This window comes from Siphateles boraxobius, unplaced genomic scaffold (assembly GCF_051911475.1).
Source record: "Siphateles boraxobius isolate OS27281-9 unplaced genomic scaffold, OSU_SipBor_1 12, whole genome shotgun sequence".
Lineage (NCBI taxonomy): Eukaryota > Metazoa > Chordata > Actinopteri > Cypriniformes > Leuciscidae > Siphateles > Siphateles boraxobius.
Window position 1 is genome coordinate 34,387,976 of NW_027508722.1, and position 7,913 is coordinate 34,395,888.

Consider the following 7,913-nt stretch of genomic DNA (forward strand, 5'->3'; position numbering starts at 1 on the left):
TCATGCTTGCTACAGTATTTTACACTTTCTTCTAAATCATGTGACCTTCAAAAAATGGGTGTTGGCCAGTGTATAAATACAACTGTTTCTTCCAGTCTGCAAGTACCTGAAGTGAGTTAGACAAAGAAGCACTTCAACAAACGGGTAATATTGTAAGTAAATGTGTATTGCTCTTAAATCTAGTAAGGTTATGATTATATCTAGTATCTCAAATTGTGAGTTGTATATTTTAGATAATTGTTAATACCTAGGGCTTATAAATACAGAAATAGGACAAAAGAGAAGGATATATTTAATGTTCCCAATATTTTTTATATAAACAATTTAAATTCTGTTTCATTTATGTCTTTGTGAACTGGTGATTGTTGTAAATTTTTGTACGTGTATTTACTTTCTTTAGCAATAATTTGCTTGGGAACTTGAAGGACTTCGAACCTGGAACAAGTCATGACAGATTCTAATGAAAAGTAAGAATGCTTCCCACTATCATTTCATGTGTGCAGACTTTAAGGCAGATAAAAGTAAAGTCACAATAATTTATTCCAAAAAAGCACTATTCAATTATTCTAAATGACTGTAGCTCTCCAAGTCTTCATTTTAATAGAAACAGACTAAAATTTGATCATTGTCCCCATTTTCCATATTGTTAAAATAACTGCACACACATTATAACAGCTTTGATGTCATATGTCATTGGTTTTTAAGTGTGTCATGACTGATTTTGACATGCTAAAGTTTGGATTTATCTTTTGAAAGATATGACTGACAGAGAGTGATTTACAGAGGATTTCAGCAGTTTTACTCTGTTCCTCACACAAAGCTATCAGGAACTGCATTTCATGTATTCTGAAGACACAAGTCATTTTAAATACTTTTATAGTAATTTCTTTTTTTTCATTTTGTGTAATAAACTGTTGTGACTATACTTTTTTCTGCTTGTTGTGAGTTTTATATTGGTGATAAGTTGTTCGCTTCAGGGATAGAGGTATTCTGTGAATAATAGCCTATGCTGACCTGACACATGCAGGACTTTTACTATTCTTTCAGTTTCTTTTAAAACTTATTCTGGTGAAGATATTGATGAAGATATTAATGTTATTGACGATGAGATGCATAATGTTGCTTTATTTAAAAAATGAACTAGTAGCCTATATTTTATTATTATTATTTACATTTTACAAAACTGTCTGTTTTTTTGTTATATATTTTTTTTATATTACAGACAAAAAATGGACAGTTTAGAACCAGGATTACACAAATTTAATGCAATCATCAAGCAAAGTAGTGTAATTGAGAAGGGGACTCCCACTCGATACCATCTGACACCAACAACAGACTCTCATGATCAATCAACCATATAAAAAAATAACCTTTGGAGAGAGAGACAAAACCAAACCCCATAAAACCATTCTGATGGTGGGAGAAACAGGAACAGGAAAAACAAAACTAATCAATGCGATGATCAACTACATGTTAGATGTTCAGAGAGAAGACAAGGTTTGGTTTGAGATCACAGATGATCAGAGTGACCAATCATCAGTTCACAGTCAGACCTCCATCATCACTGTTTATGGGTTTTATCCACAAGAGAGTAAAACTGATCTAACAATCATCGACACACCAGGATATGGAGACACTCGTGGAGTTGAGAGAGATAAAGAGATCGCCATGAATTTACTTGGTTTAAGCAAATGTGACGACTGCATCCAGAAACTAGACGCAGTGTGTCTGGTGATTAAAGCAACACAGAATCGTCTCTCTGACAGACAACAATACATATTTGATGCTGTTCAGTCTTTGTTTGGACGTAATATTGATGAAAACATAGTTTTGCTCCTCACATACTCTCATGGAGCTATCCCTAAAAATATTCTGACGGCTGTTGAACAGGCTGAAATCAAGTGTGCTAAAAATGAACAGAATCAGCCGGTGTTCTTCCTGTTTGACAACTGTCAAGGAGAAACATTTCTTGAAGAAAATCAGATGATCCAAAAGCAATCATGGGATCTCAGTTTTAGAGGAATTACAGGATTTTTCAAATTTCTTGACAACATAAAACCAAAAACCGTGAAGACGACCCAAGATGTGTTGGAACGACGGAAGCGGTTGGAGGCAAAAATCTCCGATATAAAATCCCATATTCAAAACATGGACCCTAAGCAGAATGAGCTTAAACAAACTCAAGTAGATCTGGAGAAACACAGAAAAGTTGTAGAAAAAAATAAGAACTTTGAGTATGAAGTTGAAGTGTCCTATAAAGAGAAGGTTGATATTGATCTCTCTAAAGCCAGTGAGGCGATGTGCTGCAGCGTCTGTGAGGAGAACTGTCATTATCCAGGATGCTGGTGGGTCAGTAATCTCTCATGGTGCCATGTAATGAAAAATTATCACTGCACAGTGTGCACAAATAAATGCCACTACAGCAAACATGTCAAAGCAGCCCAAATATATGAAACAAACACAAAAAAGGAGAAGAGGACAAATGAAGATTTGAAGAAGAAATATGATGACAATATAATTAAAGTTAGGGATGGTGAGTTTTTGGTCCAGAGGCTGAAAGAAGAACTACAACCATTAGAGATGGAGAAAGTTAAGCTGGTGATGGATGCTTTTCACTGTGTGGATACTCTGGAGATGATCGCACTCAACACTGAGTCACTGAACACACTCCGACATGTTGATTTTCTGATTGAGAAGCTGAAGGAAATTAATGAGCCTGAAAAGGCTGAAATACTGGAAAACATCAAGAAGAGAGCAGGAGAAGAAAAACACAGAGCACTGCAATACATGAAAAAAAAAACTACAATAAATCCCTCAGCTAGGTAAAGAAAATCATAAAAGTGCACTTTGAAAATTATAATTCATTGATCAAAGCTGTTCATATACAGCATTTGTAATATTGGTAAACACTGGCACTTTTTCACACATTTTTGTGTTGTCTAGAGAGTATTTGTGCATAGACAATAAAACTAATTTACATATCAAAACTGTATATTAATATTTAGTCCACTGTAAGGTAAAGGCACATTTTCCTCTTGAATATTGAAAGTCTTTCTTGGGATGCTGTTACACAAATACTGTGTGCTGTTCGAGCCCGTTCTCATCCTTTGGCGGCATATGTGACGCCATATGACAAAACGGCGAAATACTACGCACATGGCACCCTTTAATGTGAATATAACACGCGAACCCAAGGCGTCATAAAGTTGACTGGCATCCTTTAGCGTGAATATGAGACGCAGACCCTACCCCACACCTAAACCTACCCATCACAGTGCGTGTTATATTGACGATAAAGGGTGCCATGTGCGTAGTATTTCGCCGTTTTGTCATATGGCGTCACATATGACGCCAAAGGATGAGAATGCGTTAGCTGTTCTAGAGGTGATTTTTGTCTTTAGTTTCCTGCCTCATTGTTATTACCACATCTTACTGTATTTGTTGTGCTTATCATTTATAGTAATTTCTTTTTGATTCTCAGAGGATTCTGATAATGGAGGATGTATCTTTTGTATTTTTTTTTTTTTTAAGTATTTTGGTTTGGTTAATATTACCTTTTGTATTGTCCAATGCACTTTTCTTTGTTTAATAAATCTGCACTTGAAAACTGCCTTCTGGTGAACTAGTTTTTACAGTGCTGTAATGCAGAGGATCACAAAATTACCACCTTTGATCAAATCAGTCACAAATCCTCTGAGCACAAGCTTAAGGATATCTACTAACATAAAATTTAATTTTGATTAATATCATTACCAATATCCCAATAAATAATGCTACTGTAAGACCCCATCAGTTGTTTGACTCAATCTTTTGCAAAATTGTGGAAGAATCTGAAAAAATAAAACATACCTACAACAATATTTATTTTTTGGTTTTCCAAACATATTATTATGCAAATTTTGGAACAAATTTTTAAATATAGTGCAATCTTATTTAAACACACTATTATTCAATAAATAAATATCCTATATGCATTTATGAATTTTGAGCTATATTAAAACTTCTCCTGTATGTTTAAGTGCTTGAACTGCTCAGCCTGCTTTCATTTTCGATAAGCGCTAAAAATATGTTTCAGAGCCAACAAATCACTCTTCAACAAACCATGCTCACCTTCAAGAAACCATCTTCATTGATTATAAAGGCAAACAGAATGGCCACCATTTTAAGTTTTACAGATTTTTTTCTTTGCACTGAATATAGAAACATAAAAATACTGTATATTAAAACTGTAACCAGATATTCAAAATTAAACATGGGACATAACCTTTTGTATTTTTCAAATTATTTTTCTGTCGCCTACAATTGTGTACATTTGTCATGCCGCGTACCACCTGAAGACACACATAACAGTTTGAGAGCCACTGCCAGACCAGACAGCAAGCAATCATCGAAACAATGTTGACCATATGCGTATGCAGAAAATTCAGATCCGATTTGAGCTTTGGATACGTTGAAATTTTTTAACTTCTGCTGCTAGGTTGTATGTGACCGGCCAGCCTAAAGTATCCTGATCAGAACTATGAGCGTCAAGTTACAATTACCAATATTTTATCATTTTACATCCCTTCCGCAATGCACGCTTAATAATCAGATGTAAGTGTATTGCTAATGGAGAGCAAAATCTCACGTTTCAAATTTCAGAAGCATACAGGTCCTCTCCTCATGGATTTCGTCCGTCTTGTTCGAATTTCGTCTCAGAAATCACTTTCATTGAGGACTCCGAACCTACTATAGAAGACACGACTCGGCTACAATCTTTATCAGCATTTTGGCGTTGTTACTACATGAGACATTTGAACTCACTGATAGGTATTTTTTGTGATTTATGCATTTTTGATGTCGACTGGGTGTAGAACATTACTCTTTTGCTCCTTTTTCACATACACCAATGTAAATTATAAGCGGCAGGGCCGCAAGTGCAGTCTAATGCATGAGAATGAGATAGAGCGCTGGTGCAGTCGTAGTGGCTTGTCTGCTGTAAGCAATACCTTCCTGCGCTTGAACGGACAAATCCATCCTCAAAATCCATCCCCCGCCCCAATTTTCCCTCCCAAAAATCGGTGAAAAAATCTGGTCAAGGACCTCGATCGGTTCCGATGTTCGGTGCAGATTATCTGGTATTGTGAGGCGTTCATAGATCGGATCGGAAGTGTGTGAATAGCGGTTGGCTGCCTTAATAAAGTGGCACAGAACGTCAATTCCACTGAATCGTTCTTCTTCAGACTGTTGTCTTGTCACCATCTGAACAAGCCTGACATTGAAGTTGCTTGTCATAGAAAACCCAGATTTTTTTAAAGGTTTAAGGGGGGCACGACCAAAAAATTTGTGAACCACTGTCCTAACTATTCTTATCACAACCGGGGGAGTACTCTGGGTTCGGGCTAAAATTTCGAGCTCGGAGCCTCCCCCGGACAGCACGCCAAATATCCATACCCCTTACTCTACTTAATTATATGTAAGTGTGAACTCGTGTAATGTGTACTCTGGCTAAAGCTCCCAGCACCATTGGGTATATCAAAGCTTTGTATGCAATAAAGGTTCATCTTGTTATTCGACAGCAGCCGTACTTAATTAATTCCATACTTAATCTGACCAATTTAACATAAAGATTGCATCCTGATCCACACCTGAAATGGCAGCATGGAACCATAACATTTATTCAAATTGTCTATGAATACAGAAAATGTGCGCTCCCTTTATAAACACCATGAAACTGTCAAATACATCAGTTCAGCTAAATTCCTACACTTTAGTGAAAACAACCATTGTAATCTAATCGGACTACACTGCACCATGAATGTCTTACATCATGTTCTACTGTTTGTTGGTTATGATTGGATTCACAAACTGGCAGATTTCAGCCAGTGAACAAGCGCTGAACCACTGATCTTGATAGAGTGGATTCTGCGCTTATGTAAACCCCACTGATATGCTATTGCATTCATGCACTCTACAGACTGTGGTTGGCTAAATGACTAGGTAAATATTTTCCAACCATTTCATAAAATATTATTGGTCCACCCGTCGATGTGTAGGACCCAGCCACATGTAGGACCAGGGCTATGTAAACAAAAATATTGAATTATGTTACGCAAGAGGTGTTATCTTCCTGCAGTCTGCATTTAGCACATAAAGAAAATGTTTGTCTGTAAATGTTTTTTGTTAAAATATTGATTCCCTTTCGAAGGGAACTCAACAATACGTCAACGACGTTATGGGGAACGCCTCAGGCGTGACAGGTGTCTGAAATCACTATCAAATCACGTCAATCATATTGACCGGCGACAGCCCGTGAATCATTAGCGTGAATGATTAACGTGCGACCTGGAAGTATAAAAGGGCGCCTTGCAAACATGACAAATCATCTCATCGTCTTCAGGGACTGTCTGTTTGAAAACGCTACTCAATGAAACGGTAAGAAAATGAAATGTACAGCACACGAGTGTGTTTTTTCCTGCCTGGGAGAAGAGCGCGCACGAGAGGTTCTCGAGGGAATCCTCTGTGTGAACTGTGAGCGTTTTTCTCTTAAAATGCTCCGCTCTCGTCTGGCCCTCTTCTCGAGTGAAGGGGGTTCAACGTCTGGTCCGCGTGGTCCCGCTCGTGCCGAGGCAGAGCGGCGACTTGCATCATGGGCGTCCAGATAGAGCTCATCGATCATCTTGAGAGTCCTGTAAACCTCTCAAATGATTCGACGGCTGACGAGGGCGAACTGCAGGCACCAATGGTTTCCTGCAGTTGCTGCTCTTCAGGACGAGCAGGAGATGGCTGAGGAGGTTTATAATCAGGTAGATCCTGAACCCTCTCAGCCACCCTGCCCCGTGTATGCAGACCTGGTGGATGTTATGGAGCGCGCCCCAACAGGCAGTAGCTGCCATGGCGACGCGCTAGAGGAGAGACCGCTCGCGGTAGGCTTGGCGATCGGTTTCTCCCCTGCCATACACCACCAGCTCAGGTGAGCCTTCCATTCCTTCCTGATCTTCACACGGAGATCGAGAGGGCATGGAAGACCCCATACTCTGCCCGTATTCACCGACATCAGCGGGTTAATTTCGCTGATGATGAGGGGATCGCAGAGCATGGGTATGTGTCGATGCCGCCCATTTGACGAGTCGTTTGCGAACTATCTCGTGTCTGGGCAGGCGTCGACACTGAGAGCTCCAACCCTGCCATCCAAACCGCTAAAGTCAACAGCACGTTTGAATGGCAGAGCATACACGACAGCGGTTCAGGCTGGTGCTTCCCTGCACACTATGGCGGTGCTGCAGGCATACCAGGCCGACCTGCTGCAGGATCCTGCATACCGCTGAGATCCGGTTCCACACCCAGGCAGGCGGGAGGGCCTGGCCCTTCACGGTCCGAGGACCGTAGACAGGGCCAGAGGGCCAGAGAGCCAGTGTCGCCTCTCGTGCGCCCCCTCCGTGGAGGAACAGGGCGCAGAAGAGGCGTGACTCCCGCAAGAAGAGGGATCTGAGGGAGGTTATCCAGCACAAGCGCACACAGTGTCGCTGATGGATAATCTCCCCGGAGGGCTTCATTAAAAAGAAATCCAGCCCTCTCCTCTCTTCTGACTCCCCAGACGTTCATTACATCAGGCCTGGGGCTGGGCTTATGATAAGAACGATGTCCCAATGGCCCGCCTAGGCTTGGCTAGTAGAAACGCCTCTTTCAGGCATGTAAAGTGGTGGACCCCAGGGTCATAAAGAACTATCTGGTGAGTCTTCACTCCGCACGCCGCAGGTGAGCTGACTGGTCTTTTAAGAGTAATTTTTTGTGAATTAAAATTCCGAGATGTATCTCTCTACAGACCTCGTTCCCTGTATAGAGCTATGGGGTCATGTCAAGGTAATAAGGTAAGAGAAGTTTCCTGGATCATTAGGGCCCTGAAGTTCCCCGTTAGGTGGCCAGAACGATAA

General features: G+C 40.2%; 1 pseudogene across 1 annotated transcript; it reads left to right on the forward strand.

Moving 5' to 3' along the window:
* The first annotated feature begins 45 nt into the window (after positions 1–45).
* LOC143726477 (uncharacterized) lies at positions 46–3,611 on the forward strand (annotated as a pseudogene). The gene is made up of 4 exons (XR_013198723.1): positions 46–144; positions 401–467; positions 1,223–3,096; positions 3,383–3,611. The product of XR_013198723.1 is annotated as an uncharacterized LOC143726477 (transcript).
* The last annotated feature ends 4,302 nt before the right edge of the window (positions 3,612–7,913 follow it).